Source organism: Dama dama, chromosome 11 (assembly GCF_033118175.1).
Source record: "Dama dama isolate Ldn47 chromosome 11, ASM3311817v1, whole genome shotgun sequence".
In the NCBI taxonomy this organism is placed as follows: domain Eukaryota; kingdom Metazoa; phylum Chordata; class Mammalia; order Artiodactyla; family Cervidae; genus Dama; species Dama dama.
Window position 1 is genome coordinate 25,849,641 of NC_083691.1, and position 24,291 is coordinate 25,873,931.

Below are 24,291 nucleotides of genomic sequence, written 5' to 3' on the forward strand. Positions count from 1 at the left end.
CCATTTACTTATATTTGCTGTGTTTGTAAAAAATTAGGATTACTATTACAAAATAGTAGTTTGATTACTTTAGTCCAGTGATAATGGAATGTAGAAGGAAGGGGAAATTGAGTCAGCACAAATTTTGTAAATTAATTCAACGTGAAACCTTGGAACCAGTTCCCAGAGTCTAAATTGATTAGACATTATGACAATACATTGTTCAAATATAATTGGTATGTAGAAATTGGCTTAGATTTGACTGTTTATTACTGCTATGCTTGACAGTATTTTAAAGGAATCTCTAAACATATACTAGTCATCTCCTTTTCATTCTTGAATCATTAAAGCTACAAGTTCAGGAAAAATCTAAAGAGATGGATGGACAGAGAGATCGAGATAAAGATAGAGGTAGAGATAATGAACGAGGAAGAAGGAAGAAAAGGAAGAGGAGGTGGGGGAAAGAGGTGGATTCAAGAAAGGATGGAGGGAGGAAGGGAGGAAAGGAGAGAGAGAGAGAGAGAGAAATGAATTAAGTGACACTTGGCCAATGTCCAGAGCAGCTATTACTCACTTTAACTTTTAACCTATAATCCAAAAGTGAGAGGCAATAGCCTTTACAGCTGCACCTCAGAAATAGCAAAGGGTTCTAATCAGTTACTCTTGTAGAAGACTGGCCTATCCTGAGATATGTCTTAGGCTTTTACGAAGGATCCATATATCTGTTCATCTTTGAGCGCACATTTCTCATTTCTGTTTTTCTGTCCAGAACAATGCTGTCCTTACTTGCCTGTTGTGTCTTAACTGTTTTCATTGCCGTGTAAATATTTAATGATTTGGAATGTCGCCACTTGCAATCATGTCATCTTTAAGAAATTTGAGCATGCTACAAGTACACATTATCTTCAGTTGTGATGAGTTGATTAATTACCGGATACTAGTTAGCCAAAGATAGAAGTCATTTTTATGCTATTAATCATGTTTCCCACAAACTCTATAGTAGTTTTCAAAAAGGAAAATTATATAAACATTTTATCCATTAATATCATCTTAGTTTTTGAAAAATGTCTCATGATTCTTCAAGGACGACATACTATAATTTAAGAACAATTTAAATCTATTAGTGTCTAGCTTTTAAAAAGGAAGTAGATGTAGCATGTGCAACTCAAAGGGAAATCATTTTGACATTAGTAGAGAGATCTATATAAGATTTGAGTATTTTTGGATCAGAAGATAATCTACTTAGATATTTGCCTTGTATTATATAAATAATCTAAGGCAGGAGAGAAGAGTCTGTGTAGGTTGGAATCTATGAGCTAGAATAGAGCCAGGTTTTTAGCCTTATTACCCTCGGGCTTCTCTTGTGGCTTAGCTGGTAAAGAATCCGCCTGCAATGCAGAAGACCTGGGTTCGATCCCTGGGTTGGAAAGCCCCCCTGGAGAAGGGAAAGGCTACTCACTCCAGTATTCTGGCCTGGAGAATTGCATGGACTGTATAGTCCATGGGGGTCGCAAAGAGTTGGACATGATGAAGTGACTTTCACTTTGATTACCCTATGTCAATCTTGTACAGCTTAATAGTACATGATTTACTTATCTTCTGTGAAGTAGGAGAATGAATTACATTTATTCATCAGCCACTATGGGATGGCCATCATGAGTCACAAACCATGTTAGGCATTGAGGACGTAAATATAAATAAGATAAATTCATAGCCTTCACGGGCACAGAAGACAAATGAAGATCGACAGGGTTCTAAACATTGTGAAGGCAAAGGGCAGCCCTGGGGGCCAGTCCAGACTCCTTCTATCAGCTGAGAAAAGCTGGACAAAGTACTCTGCCTTTCAGAGCCTTTTTCCTCAGTTACAAATTAGGGATGACAAAGGCAAAGTTAAAAACTTGTCTCATCTAAATATAAATAAATAAGCAAAACCTTCTCTCAGAAGGATTTCAGTAAGTCCAAATAAGAATAGAATAACATCTTAGAAGTGGTAGAGCATTAAACTTACAGGAGTTATTTTAGGAAGGAAGTATGGCAGAGTGGATGGGCATGAATTTGGAGTTTAACTGAGCTAAATTCGATTCACATCTCAGCTCTACAACTTAAATTTTATATGGAATTGAGTTGTTATGAGTATTAAATAAAGTCACTCATTCATCCATCCAAGTTCTTAAGTACCTTTCATATGCCAGGCACTATTGTCAAACAAAGGTTGAAAAACTTTCTGTAAAAAGGGTCACAGAGTAAGTATTTTAGGCTGTGTAGGCCATGCAGTGTTGGTTGCAACTACTGAATTCAGTGGTTGTAGAGTAAAAATAGCCCAAAGGAGAACAAATAGGTGTGCTTGTGTTCTGATGCAACCTTGTTTACAGAAAAAAAAAAAAAAAAAAAAGCAGGTGGTGGGCTGGATTTGGCTTGTGGGCTGTAGTTGGCCCACTCGTGCCTGCTATGAAACTAAACATGGTCCTTGATCTCATGGTGATTTTATTCTAGTGGGCAATATAGGCAGAACATAAGAAAACAAAAACAAAAACAAAGCGAGAGAATGCAGATAGCTTTTCTATAACCTCCTATGGGAATGACTGGCTTATTTTTAGTGCATAATAATGAAGAGGAACTTGATGACTGCTTATTGAGTTGATATGTGCAGATGTATTTTCTGCTTGTTCTCTTCTGTAATTAAGTTTTCTTCAGCGCTGAATGCACAATTGGTATTCAACAAAAGACAGTGAATTTATAAATTCTCGCTTATAAATTGTGTGCCTCAACAAGATTCTGAGACCAATCATACTGCTAAATGCTGATCTGTTAGGGGTCATTTATTATTTTACAAAACTTCAGGTAGGCAGTGGTCTTCACTAGCTTCAAGGTGAGTTTTGACTCTGCATCATTTCTGAGAGTCTGGGAACAGAGTAAGGTTGTCAGTGCTAGACCTTTGAGAGGTGCCCTCAATATCTCCTGCACAGGTTTGGAAGGTCTTAGAAAGGCACAGAGGATTGTCTGGGACCTTGATCCAACATCTCCTGGAGTCACTATGTAAGGAGGAAATCAAAAGTGGATTAAAATTAATTTTCAGTGTGTTTTTATAGCATAATCTGCTGTTGTGTTTTCTATGAGTTTGAAAGCTATAGGAGCAAGGGTAGCCATGAGATCTCAAATTGTTTAAACTCACATTTTCAGACTGTGCTGGATCTTCTAAGACCACGAAACTCAGTCCTTTCCTTATCCTCCTCCTCAAAGATACATGGGGCACATGGACATATAGGAACAGCCTAAACTCTCCACAGACCCCCACGTTGACCTTCCCAAATCATATGAACTAAAGGGGACAGGGATACCTTGATTGGTCACTAAAATTATAAAATTGTTAACTTACAAGTACTTAGATTTCAATCACTCAAACTATTCATTTATGTGTAGAAAAATAGTCTCCTGGGGGAGACTGATGTGGGGCTTGGACCCCTCACAGCTTGGGGGAAAACCTCTGCAATTGTGATTATCCTATCATTTGTGGGTCTCATACAGGGGGATTGGCACTTGACTGTAATGAGTCTCTGCTTCTCCTACTTAACTTGTTGTGACCCAGGGATCGAACCAAGGTCTCCCACATTGCAGGCAAATTCTTTACCATCTGAGCCACCAGGGAAACCCTTTTTATCTTTAGTTGTGGAAAATCTTTTCTGTTAGTCTTCAAGTTCTCATTGGTAGTTGCTCTATAAACGGTTGTAATTTTGGTGTTCCCATGGGAAGAGGTGAGCTTGGGATCTTTGTACTCCACCTTCTTGGCCACTTCTCCATGGAAATAAATCCTGAAGGCCATGATTTGACTACTTCTGTCTAAATCTCTGTGATACTGAGTTATATTATGGATGCTATCTAAAGGTCTGGAGTAATCTATCTGTGACCACCTAACTGTGAGGCTCTCTGGAAAAGCGTCAAGGACAGTTGCATGTTTTCTTCTATAGAAGAGTTGGCCAAAAAGTCCATTTGGGTTTTTCCATAATGTCTTACAGAAAAACAACAACAACAAAAAAAAAACCCAAAGGAACTTTTTGGCCAGTTCAGTACTTGTCTCATATTGGTATACTTTCAGAGACGAAAAATTGTGAAAATTTGAGGATGTGAGGTAAGTATACAATGTCTGAACCTAGGAGGTCCTGCAAAAATGCTTTATAATTATTATTAAGTAAAATAATAGAATTGAATAAATTAAGAATAAACCCAAAGTTCTCAGCAAGGCCTTTACTAAATTTTGACCTCCTTTTTGACACAGTCTCTAGTCTCCATCCTCTGGCTCTTCAGGCTCACCGGTCACTTGCTGTATCTACCAGATACCCCAGGACTCCGTTGCATTGCCTTTTGCCCAGGAAGGGTGGTGCTGTTGACTGACTCTCACAGTTACCTCAGGTTCCTGCTCAGTTGTCATCACCCAGAGCAGCCTTCCCTGACCACCCTCAGTTGAACTGTTCTTACTCACGCTCTCTGTGCTTTTTTCTTGCTTCATGCTCTTTATTATTATCTGACATATATTGTGTGCTTATTTGATTATTGTCTGTTTCTACCAGTAGTGATTGAGCTTAAAGAAAAAGGAAACCATTTTGACTCACTGACATATTCCCATGCTAGAATAGTGCTGGGGACCTAATGAATATTTGTTGAATGAACATATAAATGATGAAAGGAGAGGAATATAAATTCAGAACATTTCCACTGTACTTGTTGAGGTTTTACTGAGAAGGGAAGCAGTGACCACTGGGTGGCCACAGCTACCTTCACCATCCACACAGGCCGTGCTCCTCGCTGAGACTAACAAGCCAGAGAACCTTGTCATCCTTCTGAAGGGAGGGCTGCATGCTGTTTGTCTTGGTTCTAATCGTCCAGTGGAAATGAGCCTTTAAAAGACATGGTCAGAAAATTTTTACCAGGCTGCTTTGCAATCCAAACTCATTCACTTGTTGATTTATCAACTAAGTACTATTGTGTGCCAAGTACTTAAGAGAGAGAGATGAATGTGCTAGGGAGCTTCCAAGGAGCTGACCCAGGTCTATTGGAGGAGGCCAGGGAAGAAGTCACAGTCCTTCCTCATTAGAGTTCTGACACAGGCCTAGGAGACTTTGGAGATGCATTTGGGGTACTGGACACGTACAGCTGATAGGGAGCAGAGTGAGACAGCAGGCTTCTCAAACAAGATGGCAAATAAACAGAACTTTGAAGAAATCCCAGGCTTACCCAGGTGGAGGTGGTATTTCCAGGAAAAGGAAACAGTATGCAAAAAAGTCAGGAGCTAGGAGAACTTGACACAGCTGAAACTTAAGTAGATTATTTTGCCCGGAGAGTGAGGTGCCAGGTGGGATGAGGGAGAGATGAGGCTGGATAAAGAGTGCTTAATGATGCATTAAAAAGTTAAGCTTATTTAAAAAAGCAAATTCCAGAAATGCATGTCTCTAGACCTCTGGGTGGGTTTTCAAGGGAAATATAACTTTAGGTGACAGGAGCCTAAAATTATTTCTATGTGATTCAGGAAACAAAATATACAAAACTTTCAAATGCAGTCATTTATTCATTTTATGTTCATCCTACTAATTTTGGTTTGAACACCTGCTATGTGCCAGGTACTATGTTAGGTTCTAGCAGTACAGAATTAAAATAAATCCTTGGTGTTAGAAGCACATAATTAAATATTATCCGTGTCAGTCAGTTTATATCCAGGAAGGTAGAAATGCAATGAAGATATAAATACATGGCTGGCTGGCTTTATGGTCATGTGAGTTGTGAAGTCCCACAAGATCTTGTGCTCCGGTGGGTCCCACACTTAGTTTAATGCTCTGCTGCGGCTGTCTTGAAAGTTTTAATAATTTTTGAACATCCCACATTTTCATTGTACAATAGACTCTGCAAATTATGTAACATATCCTTATAGCGGAGATGAAATTGTGAAGTTGATCTAGTGCAGGGGTATGCAAACAACAACCTATGGACCCAATCCAGCCTACATTCTATTTTTGTATAGTCTGTGAGTTATGAATATTTTTTATGTTTGAAGTAGTTGAAAAAAATCAAAAGAACAGTATTTCATAACTTGAAAATTATATGAAATAGATGCAAATTTAAGTATCTATAAAAATATTTTATCGCTACATGTGAAGGACAGGGAAACCTGGCGTGCTTCAGTCCATGGGGTCACAAAGAGTTGGGCTCGACTTAAAGCACATATGTGTTTTTGGTTTTGCATTGTCTATGGCTCTTTTTGTGGTATTGTGGCATAACTGAGTAATTTCAGTAGAAATCTTCTGGCCTATAAAACGTAAAATATTTACTGCCTGAACATTTCTAGAACATGTGTGCTGAGCCTAAAATAGGATATTCTACTGTTTTAATATTAGACTCCTTATTTTCATTCATTTTCTATTGCTGTCAGAGTTGTAACTTAGTTTTCAATTGCTTTCTGGTTCTAAATAAAATAAGCTGTGAACATACTGCCATATCCTCGGATCTGACAGGGATACACACTAGGTACTTCAAAATACTTTTAAAAAGCCCAGTGTTGTGGGATTATTGTTAAGTGCACCCTCTCTTTCCCATTATATTCTAGGCCCTCAAGGCAGTGATTATACGGGAGAGGGTTCCATTCCAAAAGACGTCTTGTAGAGCGCTTTGTGCTTAGAATGTGATTGTGTGCTGCAAGTGTTTGTGACAGTGAAGCGGGGCCCAGCAGTGACTATTCAGCATAGTGATGCTGCTGGTGCTGAGATCCTTGGGAAGGAGAAAGTTTATGAGTGGATGAATTCTTCGAGCATGTTTAGAAGCTTTAAGATCAAGGACTGAAGATAAAAAAACATATCCTTAAAGTTCAAGGCAAAAACAAATAGGCAGAGCTCATGAAATGTCTTCTTGTGATAACTAGAAGAACATGGTGCATCAAGGTGTTGATGCATGGCAAGCAGCAGTGTTTTGTTTACGTACTTGTACCTTCCACGTCTATGTTTTTCAGTCCTGATTTCTAAACTTATGTATCCAGTTGTTATTTGACATTTGACTGAGTGATGAATAGACTATTCAAACTGAACAAATCCAAACCCGAACTCTGATTTTTCCCTTTAAATATACTCTGCCCCCGGCCTTCGCATTGTCAATAATACTATCCCAATAGCTACTCAAGGTGAAAACCAGGAGTCATTCTTGATTTTACCTTTTTCTCACCATTCTCTTTCCCCTAATTCATGACCAAGTCCTTTCACTCTACCTCTGATTTATATTTAGTCTCTCCTCTTCTCTCCGTCTGCTTACTGCTTTCCTGGATCCTGGACCTCCATTGCCTCTCATCTGAACCACTGCTGGGGCTTCTTGTGGGCTCCCTACTTTCACTTATATGCTCACATATTCTCCATACGATAAGAAGAATATTATGAAATATTCCAAACATGCGAAAGTATGGAGAATAATATAATGAAAGCCTATGTATCACACAGTTTTAGAAATAAATAATGAAAAACAGTGCTATCTACTGAATTCCCTGTTATCTCTTTCTCCTCTGTCCTCAAAGATAACCACTATTTTCAATTTATGGAATGCCATTACCACGAATGTGTTTATATTATCACAATATATGCATTACTAAACAAGATGTAGCCTTTTTCTTGCATGTTGTTAATTATATGAATTATATTACACTGTTTGAATTAAGTAGCTTTTTACTCTTTTTACAGAAAAGCAGACTTTTTCTGGTTTTCTTTTTTTTTGGAAACAGTTGATTTACAGTGTTGTGTTAGATTCTGGTGTATATAGCAAACTGATCAAGTTATCTATATCTATCCATCTATTTATGTATTTATTTAGGTATCTATATGTATATGATAAGTAAATATATCAATGAAACAGTGTAAAACAAAACAGAAATACATGCATACATAAATAATCGATTGATTTTGACAAGTTAATCGAAGGGTTAGAGAGTATAGTATTTCAACAAGTGGTCCTGGAAAAGCTGAATATCTGTATGGAAAAATATTAAAGAAAATATAAAGCCTCACACCATAGTATAACAACACTTTGAGATGAATCATAATTCTACAGGTAAATGTAAAGATATATAGCTTCATAATTAAAGCATAATAGGATATCTATGCAACCTTAATGGTACCCAACAATTTTTATGATGTAAAAATCTAAAACATAAAACAAACAAAATAATAATAACTTGCATTTCATCAAAATGGAATGATCTTTGTGTAAAAATGATACAACAAAGAAAATAAACAGGCAAAGACAAACTGGAAGAAATATTTGCAGTACTTATATTTGACACAGAACTTGTATCCAAAATATATAAAGAATTTTCACAAATAATTAAGAAAAAAACAAACAAACTCAAGAAAGGGGAACAGGTATTTTTTTTTTTAAAGAAGATTCACTCAAAACCCTGGTAATATCAAATGTTGACATGAATGTTTAATACGGAGAACTCTCACACATTGTTGATGGGATTATAAACTAACTCTATCACTTCGTTAAATAGACAATATCTTGTAAACCTAAACATGTATTTATTGTATGAATCAACATTTCTTTTTTTCAAATATTTACTCAAAAGAAAAGAAGATATCTCTTCACAGAAAACTTGTACAAAAGTCTTTATAGCAATCCTAATCCTGAGGGCCCACACTGGAAGCAACCTAAATGCCCATCAACAGGTGAATACATAAACAAATGTGGTTCCTTCATACAACGGAATACTGAGTCTAAGTCCATAAAAAGGATCATTGCTGTTACACAGAACAGCCACTTATGAATCTCAAAAAAATATGTTGTATGAAGCAAATCTGACACAAAAGGATATATAACTGTGTGATTCATTTATATGAAGTCCTCAAACTGGCAAAAACAAATCTATAGTGATGTAAATCTTAAGTTGTTACCTCTGGAAAATAGAAGGAGTTGATTAGAAAGGGAATAAGGAAGCCTGGAAAATCCCATGGACGAAAGAGCCTGGTGGGCTAGTCAATGGGGTCGCAAAGAGTTGGACATGATTGAACAATGAACACTTTCACTTTCAAGGAAGGTTTCCGGGAAGATGGAAATATTCCACGTCTTGCTTTGCATTGGATTGATATGGATTTAAGCATTTGTCAGAACTCATTGAACTGAATACTTAAATTCTGTATGTTTTGCTGTGCTTTATTATGTATACATTATATTTCAATAAGACAATTTAAAACAATTGAATGGCGCCAACCAGGCCTTTCAGGAAGCTGTTGCAACAATTCAGGCCAAAGCTAATGAGTTCCTGGACTAAGGCAGTGAGTGGATGCTGAGAGAAGATGGAAAGAGGAATTCATTCTTGTCTGGGACTTCTCAGACCACAGTCTGTCTGGGTCATTTGGGGACCACTGATGGAAGAGTGTTCCCTTGTGTTTGAATCTGCTAAGTCTATTCTGGTGCCTTTTTGGAGATTTAGATGATTGTGTATAGTGAGGTTTTGCTGAATCCTTTCCAAGGTCCTACTATGGCTTGCACAGATTCACCAACTTATACTTCAGTCTTTACTTGCATGTCTCTGAACTAAGAGGCCACCAAATGCCAGCCTGCCCCACCAAGATAGCTTGTCCCCAGGGGTAAATGCAGATGACTGTGTGACATGAGGCAGTTTAACTGGTCACTCAAGATGAGGATAAAAGAGGGCTACTTAATTTGCTTGTCACCTTTGGAGCGATTGAACCAAAAGCCATTAGAAAAAAAGAAAAATATAATAATGGGCTGAGGGAAGTGATAAGAGTGCAAGGGTTGGATGCGAGTGTTTCTTCTAAGAAACAGTGGTTTGCATAGGACCTGGCTCTTGCAAGCATATAGTAAATGCTAATGAAAAAAATGACTTGAATTTACTCATTCTTTTAATAAAATTTGTCAAGGACTTATGATGTTCCCAGCCCTAGGTCAGACTTTGAGAGTGGTAAGATAAAAGAAGGAGCAGCGGCTGTGCTTTGCTGGAGCAACCGTGAAGAGATACCCCACGTCCAAGGTAAGAGAAACCCAAGTAAGGCAGTAGGCATTGTGAGAGGGCATCAGAGGGCAGAGAGACTGAAACCACAATCACAGAAAACTAGCCGATCTGATCACATGGACCACGGCTTTGTCTAACTCAATGAAACTAAGCCATGCTGTGTGGGGCCACCCAAGATGGACGGGTCATGGTGGAGAGGTCTGACAGAATGTGGTCCACTGGAGAAGGGCATGGCAAACCACTTCAGTATTCTTGCCTTGAGAACCCCATGAACAAGATTGAGGGCAGGAGGAGAAGGGGATGACAGAGGATGAGATGGTTGGATGGCATCACTGACTCAATGGACATGAGCTTGGGTAAACTCTGGGAGTTGGGGATGGACAGGGAGGCCTGGCATGCTGTGGTTCATGGGGTCGCAAAGAGTCGGACACAACTGAATGACTGAACTGAACCGAACTGAAGATAAAAGATTTGATAGAACATTGTCATTACTCTTAAGTAGCTCACAGAGTAGGCAGAGAAACAGATATGTAAGCAAATAGTTTTAGTAATACACTATTGATCAATGCAGATCAATGTGTAAAACTGTGGGAACACAGAGCAAGTACCTGTGGGATCAGGGAAAGGTTTTCCATATGTAGTAGTGATGACATTCATTTGTACTTGGAGATGGGCACATTATTCCATAGTGGTTGATATCATTGATTCTTGTACAAATCTGCTTGAATATAATTCTTGGTATAGCACTTGGTTAAATTATTTACTCTCTCGGGGCTTCAATTTTTTTCATTTGCAAAATGAGAGTAATAAATGAACCTACTACCTCATAGGATTGCTGTGAAATATGGCAATGTGTTAGAACAATGTCTTGCACTCAGTAAATGCTGGCTTTATTATTATTATTGTCACAGTTATTACTGTGGTCCTCAGGTCATCTCTGTAACCCTAGGATGAAAAGTGAAAGTGAAGTCGATCAGTCGTATTTGACTCTTTGCAACCCTAGGGACTGTAGCCTGCCAGGATTCTCCTTCGTTCATGGGGTTTTCCAGGCAAGGATACTGGAGTGGGTTGCCATTTTCTTCTCCAGGTGATCTTCCCAACCCAGGGATTGAACTCTGGTCTCCCGAATTGCAGGCAGACTCTTTACCCTCTGAGCCAACAGGGAATCCCTAGGATGGATATTTTCAAAGATACTAGAGTACAAACTTGCTGCTTCAGTTCTTCAACTCTGTCTATGCTTGTGGCTTAAAGATTTGTGATCAGGGTATAGGACGTGCAAAAGAGGAACGGACCTCTTTTGGGGTTGTCTGGGAGAGCATCCATTTTAAAGATCTGAAAGGTTAGCAAATAAACAACAAAGATATCCTAGAATTTGTTGCTAAAAGTACCAGAGAGACTTTTAATTCCTAGGAGCTGGAGAGAGGAAAAAAAATATTTATTCTCTTCTACCTAATAGCAGCAGAACTGTCATGCTACAATTCAGTTTTCTCAACTAGATGAGAAAAACAGACTCAGAACCTTCCAATGCCTTGAATGTTTCATGAAAGATGTGAATCTGATGGAGTCCCCTGGTCCCAGTTTGTAGCCTCATTATGCTTTCTCCTGGAATTTTCCGAATTCCTTGTGCACTCACAGAGATTGGTGAATATAGCCCTGGTTCATCACGGCCAACTCCACCATATGTTCCCTTCTGGGGATTTTCACCAACTTCTGAATAAATGGTCCAACTCTTCAGCTGTAATTTCACAACCACTCATGTCATCCCCTCTTACCCCACCATCCTCGAGTTTTGAAGTTGCATTTTCTACTCTTCAATCAATTCCCAAATTTTGAATTACCATGCATGTATATTTTCACTTTAAATCCCCCACATTTTCAAGTGTGGGAGATTTCAGTCCAGGGATGAAATGATCTGACTTAACTAACCTATCTTGCCTGGAAAGAGGACTCTTGGTAGCAGTCTCCCTCTGGGCTCTCCTAGTATTTCTGGTTTCTCCTTGATTTAGGGTCTGATGCGGTGCATGTGGACCCGTTGTTCTCAGAGAGAAATGTGATATTCTCAAGCAGCCCCAAACACCTTCCCTGGCTGCCTCTCCATTTCTCTTTCCCTGTTCTCACCCCACAGCCTCCAAGGACTAACTCCACACATTTCCCCTACACGTCTTGGCCTATCGCTTGCTCTACTCCTCCACCCTGGCCTCCCCTTGTCCCCCTCCTGGTGACCCCAGGCTGTAAAATGCTACAGTATCTCTGGCTTGGGTTCCTTATCTGGCCCCAAATTCTTTTCTTCTCCCTGTAAGACACTGAGGAAGAAGGAATGTTCATTTATAATGTTTTCCTTCTCTATCTTTTTCCTCCAGCCTCCTTTAGATGACATTTTCGCTCAAGGCTGCCATAAACTTGAAATGTCCTTTTCTCACTTGTCCTAGGAAATGTGGCATTTCCCCAGAAGAAGTTGGGATCTGATCCTTAGGTTGCTGTATATGATGAGAAATGTTTAAACAAAGTTGGTGATGGGCTGTATATCAAAACAGACAGAGTGGGAGGCACTGGCTGCTTTGAAGACACTATCCTCCTTCCCAAATGGAATTTCTGGCACGATCTTCAAGTTCTTGGGTTCCCTTTTCTCTTTTATTCCCAGGACTGTAGGAAAGAGTGATTTCAAATGATTTGGGCTTCTTCCTACCACTTTATTGTCCTGCCATGCTTTGTAACATAACATAAGTGAAACCTGAATATCACCCAAGGCTTGAGAATTGGAATAGTGTGTGTAGTGATTATTCTAATTCCTCTGAACCAGAAATGAAATCATGTTAATAACAGTATCTTCCACTGAGTGTGCTTTCATGTCTTTTCAGAGCACTTTCACACATATTTTAATTCAAATTTAAAAACTGGTTTACCTACTTACTGTCCACTCGCTAGCCTCTGACTGAATGGCTACGATGTGGTCAAGGGAAGATCCACCTCCACCTATGAAAGTGAAAATTTAAAACCAACAGACCTGGAAGACTTGTATATATATATATTTTTTTCTGGAATACAGAGATACTAGTAGCTGCAAGAAAAATGCTATAGGAATTAGAGATTAAATAATATAGATTGCTCTGTGTATATTTGGCATGCAATGTATGGTAGTAATAATCAATAATGTATTATTGATATAAGAAGACTTTCACATGTTTTCTATTTGGTTCTCACAACCACACCTTGAAGTTGACTGTTATGCTATGATAAGAGGTAGGATTCAGAGAGTCATAGGCAGTGGCTTATCCAATCTGTATATCCAGGAGGTATGAAAGTTGGGACTCACATCTAGGACCCCTAATTTTGCTCTTCCCATCATACCATACTCACTCTACAGAGTTTATTTTTCCTTTGTTTATTTAGCTTACAGATATTCATTGGCCACCAACTGTGTGCCAAGTACTGGACTAAGTACTGGAGATACAGACCTACATAGACCTCAAACTTTCTCTCCGTGTTTTCCTCAGAATGCTTCAGACTCACTTCTGATGAGTTTGTGGAAATAGGCATGTCTGCATTAGTTTGAAACCTGGATTTTTGTAAGATGTGTAACTTATATTTCTTCTTTTTATAACAACATAAGCCAAGTACTTTATAAGGCACTAAAAATATTTTATGAACAGTTTATGAAACCAAATATAAATGTGATCATTCATTTTACAATAGAGTTCACATGTAGGTTGCGAAGAATTAAGAAACTGCTGACAGATAGTCTGAATGTTGGGAAGTGGATACATGCAAAATATATAGCCAAATACACATATATGGATAGATGTATATAAATATACATGTGTATGTAGATATATTTCAAAACTGACATGGTTTAGGAATCAATTTTGTCTGAATATTTTGCTTTCTTTGTGGATAAATAAATTTTGTTGATTCTTATAAATGGTACTTCCCAAACAGAATTCTATTCAAGAAACTCTTGGTTTATTGTTATGATAGGGAGCCTAGTCATTTTGACTTGGAGAAGTGGTGTGTCTACTGTCATCACTTGTCACAAAGACCTTGGTGTAGAATGTGCCCCTGGAGGGAGTCTCATAGGAAGAGAGGTTTTTTTTTTTCTTTTTTTTCCTTTTTTTTGTAATGGAGTCTCCCAGATGTTTGAACAGCTGTATTAGCAGAGTTGTTTGGACAATTTTGCACAATAATATTTTGTGATAAAACTTTGGTATGTGAAATGACCATTGTTTCTCAAAGTTATTTTTACTGAGAAATAGAACATGAATTCAAGGAGGCTCACAATTTAACTGAGAAAATGAAATGTGTTCTCCTGAAATGTTATGGTAAAACATAAATGGCTTTTGCTTCATCCAAGACATTCATTTGAAGCAAGGCATTCTGCAGGAGAAGAAACCCATAAGGCTTCTTTAAATAGGATACACTTTGATTGTGATCCAAGGAAGAACTGATAGTGAGAGATTAAAACATTTCCAGGGTAATTTACAGCTTCCTGCATTTTTTAAGGTTACTTTATTTTGTGCCTAATGGTCAGGGGTAATTTATATATGCCATGGCAGAAAGAAGCATAGCCAGAGATTTTCTCTGCAGCTCAGAGTCTTGGTTGATTTAAGAGAGGAGATGATGTCTCATGCTGTACCAAATGGAGCTAAGACATGTAGACATTAGACAGCAGCCAAGTCTGTCCATTTATGTTGACAAATTTTGAAGGCAGTATATTTCTGTGCTTTTGATCAAGATAATAACAACTATTGCTATTATTATTCTATTATTGTTATTGCAACAATAGCAATAAGGATAGAAAGAGGAGGAGGAAGTAGAATTGCTACTGTACCAGAAATGCTAAGGTTAGCATCAGCAATTAATAATACTAAGACTGCTGTAATTCCAATTTGTACATTAACTAGGTTGAACTCAGCACATGTTTTTTTTGAGAGTGTGCCATGTGCCAACCGCTGTGCTAAACACTGAAAGGTTTAGAAAGATGACTCAGATTCAGCACTGCATGGTCTAGTTGGGAAATTCTCCTATGGGAATTATTCCCACCAAACAAACCCAAAACAAAGTGATATCAAATGTGTCATAGAAGCTCAAAGAAAAATACTGTGGAAACAAAACATAGATATTATATTAGATTTACAGACTGGGAAGGCCACGTGGAAGAAGACTTTACGGGAAGTGTGCATTTTGATGAATGGATATGGAAAAGGGAAAAGTCATTCTAGCAAAATATACCATGAACAAAGGTGTGGGGCTGGGAGTGTATAGAGACTGCAACATGAGGAGTGGTCTGAGAAGCTGCAAGGAAGGCTACTACGTAGGAGTGTGACAAGGGAAGGCTGGGACATCATTAATAGAATGTTTACTCTCAGAGAGCTAGGTTTGCTCTAGTGCCAACTTGTGAGCACATTCTAAGTTGCTTCAGCCATGTCCAACACTATGCAAATTGTGGACTGTAACCTGCCAGGCTTCTCTGTCCATGGGATTCTCCAGGCAAAAATATTGGAGTGGGTTGCCATCTCCTCCTCCAGGGAATCTTCCTGACCCAGGGATCAAACCTGTGTCTCTCACATTCCTGCATTGGCAGGTGGGTTCTTTACCATTAGCACCACCCAGGAAGCCCAGTGGCAATTTAGGATATGCCATACACTAAAGGTTGATATGGGTGAACACTGGTTTGGTCCCTACCTCCTCTTCTGTTCCATTTCTCCAAGCTACCATCGCATGACCCATTTTGCTATGAACTTAGATTCTAGGGAAACTGCAGAGATAACTAGTGGAAAAGAAGACTTCTCTACCAGTGGAAAGTAAGATCATATGCCAGTCTAGAGAGGGTGGCTGGCTTTTCTTCATGTCTGTTCCAGAAGGGCCATCCTTGGGATGTATTTGTCCTCTCCTTGTCTATATCCTCCAGAGACTTTTCATTTAATGTCTAGAAGTAATGACTCCTTTGTACTAAGAAGAATGAAATCATGGCTATTAGAGATTGTATATGGTCCTGAGAGGTGCTGGAGAAAGAAGTTGTAGATAGAGACCCTGACTCTGTGTTCTCCTGCCTGGTTGCAGAGAACCCTGAAAGGACACCGTGTTATGACTATAAATAAGTCACTGTGCTCTGATGCTTATTAACATAATTGGACTAGGAGTCATTAAACTGGTCTTCCATCCTGGTTTGACTAAGATCTAACCATGTGAACTTGGGACAGGTACTTAAACTATTTGAACTCCAGGTTTATCATTTATGAAATGACACAGTTCATTTGATCTTCAAGTTTCTTTGTATCTCTAATTTTTCTCATTGCTCTACAAAGAACTTTTGGCTATAGTTTTTAAAGCATGAGGAATAGGGAGGTGAAATTTCACATTTCATCTTGATTTTTGGATTAAAATATAGATATTATTCAAGTTTGATATGAAACGGCAGACATATCAAACCATTTCTTTCTTGCATGTGTACTTTTAATGTAAGTCTTCCATCCTGCCAAGGAGAAAAAATGTCAAATATTTTTGTAAACAAACAGTTGATAGGAATGCTAGGTTTATTTAATTTTTGAAAATCTGTGTAGAGGAAGTAGTATCCTGTAGTTATTAAATCAAACAGCTATATTAGGAATTCCTTACAAATCAAGTATTTACAGTAAATTTTTCTGTGGAATGTTGGCTGGTTTCTGTACAGTTGTGAGGTACTTTTGCTTCATCTTGAAAGGAGAAGGGTGTAAAGCAAAGAGCACACATGAATATTTTACTCTAAATCCTATATACCTCTTATTTTAGGGAAGAAAAAGTAAAAACTTTGGAATCCAGTAGTATAATACAGCATAATGTTGTATAAAAGGAATGCCCACATGTTTAATGCCCCGCAAATGGAACTTCAGTAAACCACAGTAGCTCTTAAATGGTGCATTGCAAGAATAAAAACATGATCCAATCCTGAAAGCATGCCTGCTGGGTGGCTAGGCCTTACTTTTCTCAGGAGTAAACCAAATCTTGTACAACCTTTTATAGAGTGAGGCCTAGATTATTTCATTATGCTTATGAAAATACGGAGAAGGAGCTAAATGTTTCAGCAAATTTTTAAGCTAATTGAATCAATAAGCAGAAGCCAAGGAAGGGAGAACTTCTAATTCCAGGCCTTTGCTTTGGGTGGTGATATGAGAGGCTAATATATAAAATGTGAATTTTAAATGTCTGTTTGCCTGTCTTCATTAAACTGAGATCCTTGAACAAAGGGACTTTGACATATATGTTTATGTGTGGTGACCAATACATGCATGGGATGGGACACAGTGGGCCACTAATAATTATGGAATTGAATAGAAGGAAAAAAACCCCTCTTTTTAGGGCAAAATAAAATAACAATAGCAATAAATAAGTAAGAAGAATAAACCAAAATGGTCAGGATTAATTGAAAGGATATCTTAGTCTTGTGAAATGGAGCATTCTTCAGTTTGTTTGTTTGTTTGTTTTTTAGCTTTTATAATATTCTGTTTAAAATACATTCAAATTATTAAACTCTGGTTCTTGTGCTGGGATGAAGTTTTGTGAAACAGAGGGGTCTTTTTTTGTTGTTTTTTTTGTTTGTTTGTTTTCCATTTCAGTGAACAAAGAAATAGATCCTGGAAATTAAATACAGATTATCATAGACCTTGTTCTTCTGGGAGCAGTGTACTAGATGGTATTGTCTCCTGGGACCTTTGGTTGTTGGAAATTAGGCCATTACACAAATACAACGTTTTACTGCCCTTTTACTGACTGCTATTAAGTTGACATTTTCATACTAGCTTCCTGATCATCCATCCTGGGGACATGCAGCCTGATGTAGTGTAGGGCGAGAATGCTAGAGTCCTGGAAACTATTATGTTTGGCATTCTGGAGTGGTGGGTGGGTTCATATATCAGAGTATATTTTCTTGTGTGTTTATGTGTGTGTGTGTGTGTGTGTGTGTGTGTGTGTGTTTATGCATGTGTTTTTTGCCTATTTGACTAAGTTTGTAACTACCCAAAGGAAAAGAAAACTAAAGAAAAAGAGTGGTATTCTTCTTTTTATGATATTGGTTTATAACCTCAAATCAAAGACACAGATGCTGATGAAATATTTAGCAATCAATTTTCTGTCTCTGCTTTTAAGTATGCTGTTGGTTTACAATAGTGCCTTTAAAAAGTTTGTGTGGTTTAAACACAGATCTTTACACTTTAAATTGAGACCATAATCTCAGTTTTGGAGTGGGGAATTCCTAAGATAACTCTGTTTTGTAAAAAATGAGTTCGCTCAAATGGTAGACAATCCCAAGTGCTCTAATTGTCATCTAAAAACATAAAGAATAAAGTGTGCCATTTCCTTTTTATCTTTTCCCTTTAGCTTTTAGAAAAAATAATTCCCTTATCAATGCTGCAGGCATAGTGCTAGCTTCTATCTTAAGAGGGCTGCTATCAGTTTTAGTATATTCACTGAAGTTAAACTATCTATATTGAGTAAGAAAAGGGAACTTTCTTGGCATCAAACCCAAACAGAATCTTAGTAAAATTTATAATAAATCTACTTGATTATTGCATTATGTAAATGCTCTTAATCCTACAAATTGCTGTCAATGTGGTGTCCTTTTTATAGTTTGATACCACAAATTCAGAATGTGACACAGTCTTTAGTGAACAATGGGACTCATTCATTTAAATGTGTTTGGTTGTTTTTTGTTTTTCCTAGCTATGCTAGAGATTATAGCTAATGAAATTTCTCTAATTTTTGTATTCTTTAGGTATATTGTAAATGTGTTTATATTTAGTGGAGATTATATGGAAACACATCATATTAAATATTTATTTGTGAGATTATTATTACTTAAATATGGAGAAATTTACTATCCAGATTTTAAAACTGGATATGCCCCTGATTCAGAACAAAAAATAATAAAGTAATTCTGGATCAACCAGTATACTTTTAAAATTTCATTCAACAAGAGTTATGGGCTGAGTATTACCCAGAAATGGACTGGGCTTTGGAGTACTGTCTCTGCTTTCAACTAAGGCATAATATGTTCCCCTCTTAAACCATCCCTCCATCCTCAGACTAAGGTCTTTGGCTGTCATTCTTCTGGGCCCCCATAACATCCAGCTTATATTCCCATTCCTATTGTTTTGAATAAACATCCTCTCAACAAAATTCTGAGATTTTCAAGCGTAAGAGCAATGCTTTGTAAAATCTGATATCTCAAGCAAAAATACATAGTTTCTAGTACAAACTGTTTTCAATTAATTCCCAACTTTGGGCCATAGTGGGGCTTCTGAGGTGGTGCAGTGGTAAAGAATCCACCTGCCAATGCAGGAGACATAAGAGATATAGGTTCAATCCCTGGGTAGGGAAGATCCCCTGGAGTAGGAAATGGAAACCCACTCAGGTATTCTAGTCCGGAAAATTCCACGGATAGACGAGCCTGGTGGGCTACAGCTATGGGGTCACAAAAGAGTCAGACATGACTTAGTGACGGAGTATGAGCATGCATTGAGCCATTATATAACATTTTGCCATATATAACACAGCAATGAATATTTTTTATTATAAAACTTTGCTTTAGCAAATTCCATTAGTATCATCATCATCATATTTATATAAATTAAAAAATAAAATATATTTGTATTTAGATACATTTCTAAGTACTTTACATGGGTTATTTTTATTAATCCTCATAATAACCCTCTGAACTGCGTACTCTCCCCATTTTACAAATGAGCAAACTGATGTTTAAAGAGGTTAGCAGCTTGTCCAGGTCACACAGCTATATTTTTGCTTATTTCCTAGAAGATGAATTAATAAGTCAGAGTTAACAATTTTCTTGAAATTCTTGAAATACTGAATATGCTGTAGGGAAGAAAACAAGTTATTTTGCCACAGTTGTCAAAGTGTCACCTCCCTGGTTTCCTCAGCACTTGGCATATGTGCTTTATTGTTTCCCACAAGGAGAGGTCCGGACGTGTTCTGAGCAGAAAGAACCATATGGTTCAGAAAGAACCATAGCAACTCAGCATTGTAGGCCATCTGGTCTCCCAGTTGTTTTAACACACCTCCTAGATAGGAAAATTATCACAGGAACGTGGGTCAGTCTGAGTCAGTCACACTAAGCACGTTAATGGGCCAAGAACTCATCACTCTGCAGCATTAAAGCTAGGTTTGCTCCATGCATTGACTCTCCCTGGTTTGTTGGTAATGTTTCTAATAAGCTGGCAGAGTGGTGGGGGAGAGAAATGGGGAGGAGGACTGTTCCATGCCAGCCTTATACAACTTTGAAGCACAGAGAGCAGCAGAAAGCAAAGAAAGAACTGCTGGTTCAAGGAAGCTAGTTGAGCAACGAAGACTTTACAGAATTAATCATCATATGCCCTATGTCTGGCTCTGTCTGAGAAGCATGGGCCTGAGATTTCTATTATATTGGTGTCTCTTTACCTTTTCCCTAATCTTCCAATAAAAGTAGCATGCATAAAATAGAATAAAGATGCACTGAAGAGTGTTAATGGTGGAGGAAGAGAGTGTCCTTGGCATGGCATAGTGGAACAAGAGAAGCAGCAGAGACCTGTGTTAGCATCATGACGTAGCTTGTGCATTCCTAAGTAAAATTCACCTACTGTACAAAGGTTTTGTTTTTTTCACCTCTAAAATAAGGAGGCTTGGATAAAAGAAGGTGTTAAATTTTCCTCTCACTTTTGAGTAGATTTAACAGAGTCATCCAAAATAATGTTTAAGAACTGATGGTTCTGATTTAGACAAAAAGTGTATTCAAATTCTGGCTCGACAACTTAATAGGGTTGTGAACTTGGCGACATTACTGAACTTTTCCTGGTCTCAATTTCAGTTTCTAGAAAATGGAGCTGATAATAACTTTCTTACGTGGTTTTGGCAAGGGTTAGTTTGGAAATATGCATATGCACTTTATAGAAGTGAGGGCATAGTAATGAAGATGAAAGGCTTCCCTAATGGTTCCATTGATGCTTTTGAACTGTGGTGTTGGAGAAGACTCTTGAGAGTCCCTTGGACAGCAAGGAGATCCAACCAACCCATCCTAAAGGAAATCAGTCCTGAATATTCATTGGAAGGACTGATGCTGAAGCGGAAACTCCAATCCTTTGGCCACCTGATGCAAAGAACTGACTCATTTGAAAAGACCCTGATGCTGCGAAAGATTGAAGGCGGTAGGAGAAGGGGATGACAGGATGAGATGGTTGGATGGCGTCACCAACTCAATGGACATGAGTTTGGGTAAACTCCTGGAGTTGGTGATGGACAGGGAAGCCTGGTGTGCTACAGTCCATGGGGTCGCAAAGAGTTGGACATGACTGTGTGACTGAACTAACTGAACTGATGGCTCAATGGTGAGGAATCTGCCTGCCAAGCAGGAGACATGGGTCTGATCCTTGGGTCAGGAAGATCCCCTGGAGAAGGAAATGGCAACCTACTCCAGTATTCTTGCCTGGGAATTCTTATTTCCTCCTGGACAGAGGGGCCTGGTAGGTTATAGTCCTTGGGATCTCAAAAGAATTGAACATGGCTGAGCAAACAGCTGCTTTTAGAAGTCAACTGTCAGAGAAGATACTCTCAAAGTCAAAGCTCATCAAAATCATATGACTTTCCCAATCTTGGAGCATTGTCATGTTTCTAAATGACTATTGATTTCCATGGAAATTTTGATTTTGTCTATCTTTGGAGATGGTGACTGTTAAGAGCAATTAAACTATCCTAGAATTCCAGGAAGCTTGAAATGATCCATTTTTCTGAATGGCTGATAATTATATGTGCATCAGATTGTGGAGCAGGTGATCAGATAAGAATGATTTGTTATTAATATTACTCTGGCTTTGGTGTGGGCCCTCCAGACAGCTCAGAACTGTTTCACTTACACTCCAGCCCCACTGGCAGCCTTAAGGCTGCATGACAAATTCCAGCATCAATACCAGTTCTTTCTGAGCTACTGAGCAGAAATCCTTTGATTTAAAACCTATCAGCATCAAGCCTTAAATTGCCATTTCCTCAGCAAGTGTGAATTTTGGGGGAGTAGTTCTTAAAGTCCCCAAGATATATAATCTCCAGAAAGATGCCAAAAAACTGTGACATTAGAAAGGGCTCTGGGCTAAAAAAAACATCTTTCCCAAGAACCTCTGAGTTTTCTCTCTCCACAAACACATGAATTAATGATCCCATGTGTGAGTTTCAGAGCCAGTCTAAAATGTTGTCTGACAAGCTATCTTCGATTTATTTTCTCTTGTGTCCAATATGTTTGGAAAATAATATTTAGTTGTTGGTTAATTTGTAATTTCAGTCCTACTGATGAATGTCTAAGGTTGCCAAATACCTACTGTTTTCTTCTCTCATGAACATATCTGAAATGTTGTTTGTGGATCTGACTTCCAGGGTCCACAGTCTTCCAAGGTCAAAGTATGACATTGAAGCTGCCTTATTTCCATTGAGGATTCTTTTAACTCTGGCTGTTTTTTTCTCCATTAACTTCTGAATTCTTATGACTACAATAAAGCCCTTTCTAGGCTCCAAAATCTATACTTATATCTATTTGCAACAATATGTTATTTCTTTGAATATGTATAAATGTTTTAATGAGCTAAAATATTTAATGAACACATTAGAAAGACTAAAAATAAGAATAATGGTAGGTTCTTTTCCAGAAATAATAAACCATCTTTTTTTTTCCCCCCTAAAAGCTTCAATTTCTCCTTTATTTTTTCCTTTTAGACCTCACTGTTTTTGAACTTTTGCATTTGATTAATACTTATTTGGGTTTCCCTCGTGGCTCAGTGGTAAAGTATCCACCTGCAATAGAGGAGCTGCAGGAGGTGTAGGTTCAATCCTTGGGTTGGAAAGATCCCCTGGAGGATGGTATGCCAACCCATTCCAGGAAGATCCCCTGTGAGTGGAGCTGTGTGTGTGTTGGGGACCTGAGAGCCAGGCTGAAGCTGGGAGGGGATTTCAGGATGGCTGGGGACACAGGGGCAGAAAATGGTATGGTCTGGGGCAGACAGGCCTTGACCTTCTGGTGAGCTGAATCTTTGGATTTAATCATCCTCATATCAATAGGGGACTTCCTAGGTGGCTCAGTGGTAAAGAATCTGCCTGCCAATACAGGAGACACAGGAGACTCCAATTTGATCTTTGGGTCAGGAAGATCACCTGGAGGAGGGCATGGCAAACCACTCCAGTATTTTTGCCTGGAGAATCCCATGGACAGAAGCGCCTGGAAGGCTACAGTCCATAGGCTCACAATGAGTTGAACACAACTGAAGCAACTTAGCACACACGCACACAACACTTGTATACTCTGCTAGATTGAGTAGTTTTGATTTTTTATTTTTTCCATCACTCTTTTAGGATTCTGTCTCTTTTTACTTCCCTGCTTTCTTTTCTACTTCCTTCCCTCCTATTCTTCATACTTCTCTTCCTTTCTTCACAAATGCACACACACACAAAATGTGCATCTAAAGATTAAAAAAGAAGGAAAGGAAAATATGGCAGAGGGAGAGGGGAAAGGAGAAAGGAAAAGACAGAGGGAGAAGAGGAAGAGCAAGAAGAAAGAAAAAGAAGAAAGAGGAAGGGGAGGAGGGACGAAGAGAGAATGGGAAACAGACATAAGGGGAGGGGAAGAGGAGCATAACGTGAGAAGCTGGGAAGAAGGAAACAGGGAAGAATATAGTGCCAAGAAATCCAAGCCCTAATATTAGTGGGCAATATATTTAGCATTGAATTTTGGTCCAGTGAACTCTAAAAGGAAGCTAAAATTATTTACAAAATGTACATTGTGCCTAACATAAAATCATACCATTTGATTCATAAATGGTAATATTCAAAATGGGACTATAATGAACTTTGGAATTAATGAAAAGTAAGGATTTCTTAATTAAGTAACTGCCCCTAAATTGGCTTTCAACCAACTAAAAATTTATATGTATTAATTTCAATTCATTGGAAAATATCGAGGCAGATTACGCTCCTATCACTAAGTCAGTGCTGAGCAAGGAGTGTGAGGCGTGAGAGCAGGAGGGTCCAGAGTCCCAAGACCAGGCTCCCAGGGTTTCTGTCACATACATATTGTGTGACCGCAAGTAAGTCTCATCTCTTTGCTCCTCTGGAAGATAATGAAGAATAAAGTCCTTTCAGAGGATGAGATGGTTAGATAGCATCACCAACTCAATGGACATGAATTTGAGCAAACTGCAAGAGATATTGAAGGACAGGGAAGCCTAGCATGCTTAGTCCATGAGGTGACAAAGAGTCAGACATGACTTAGAGACTGAACAACAATACATGCAAGTTTTATTAATAGTTATTAATCA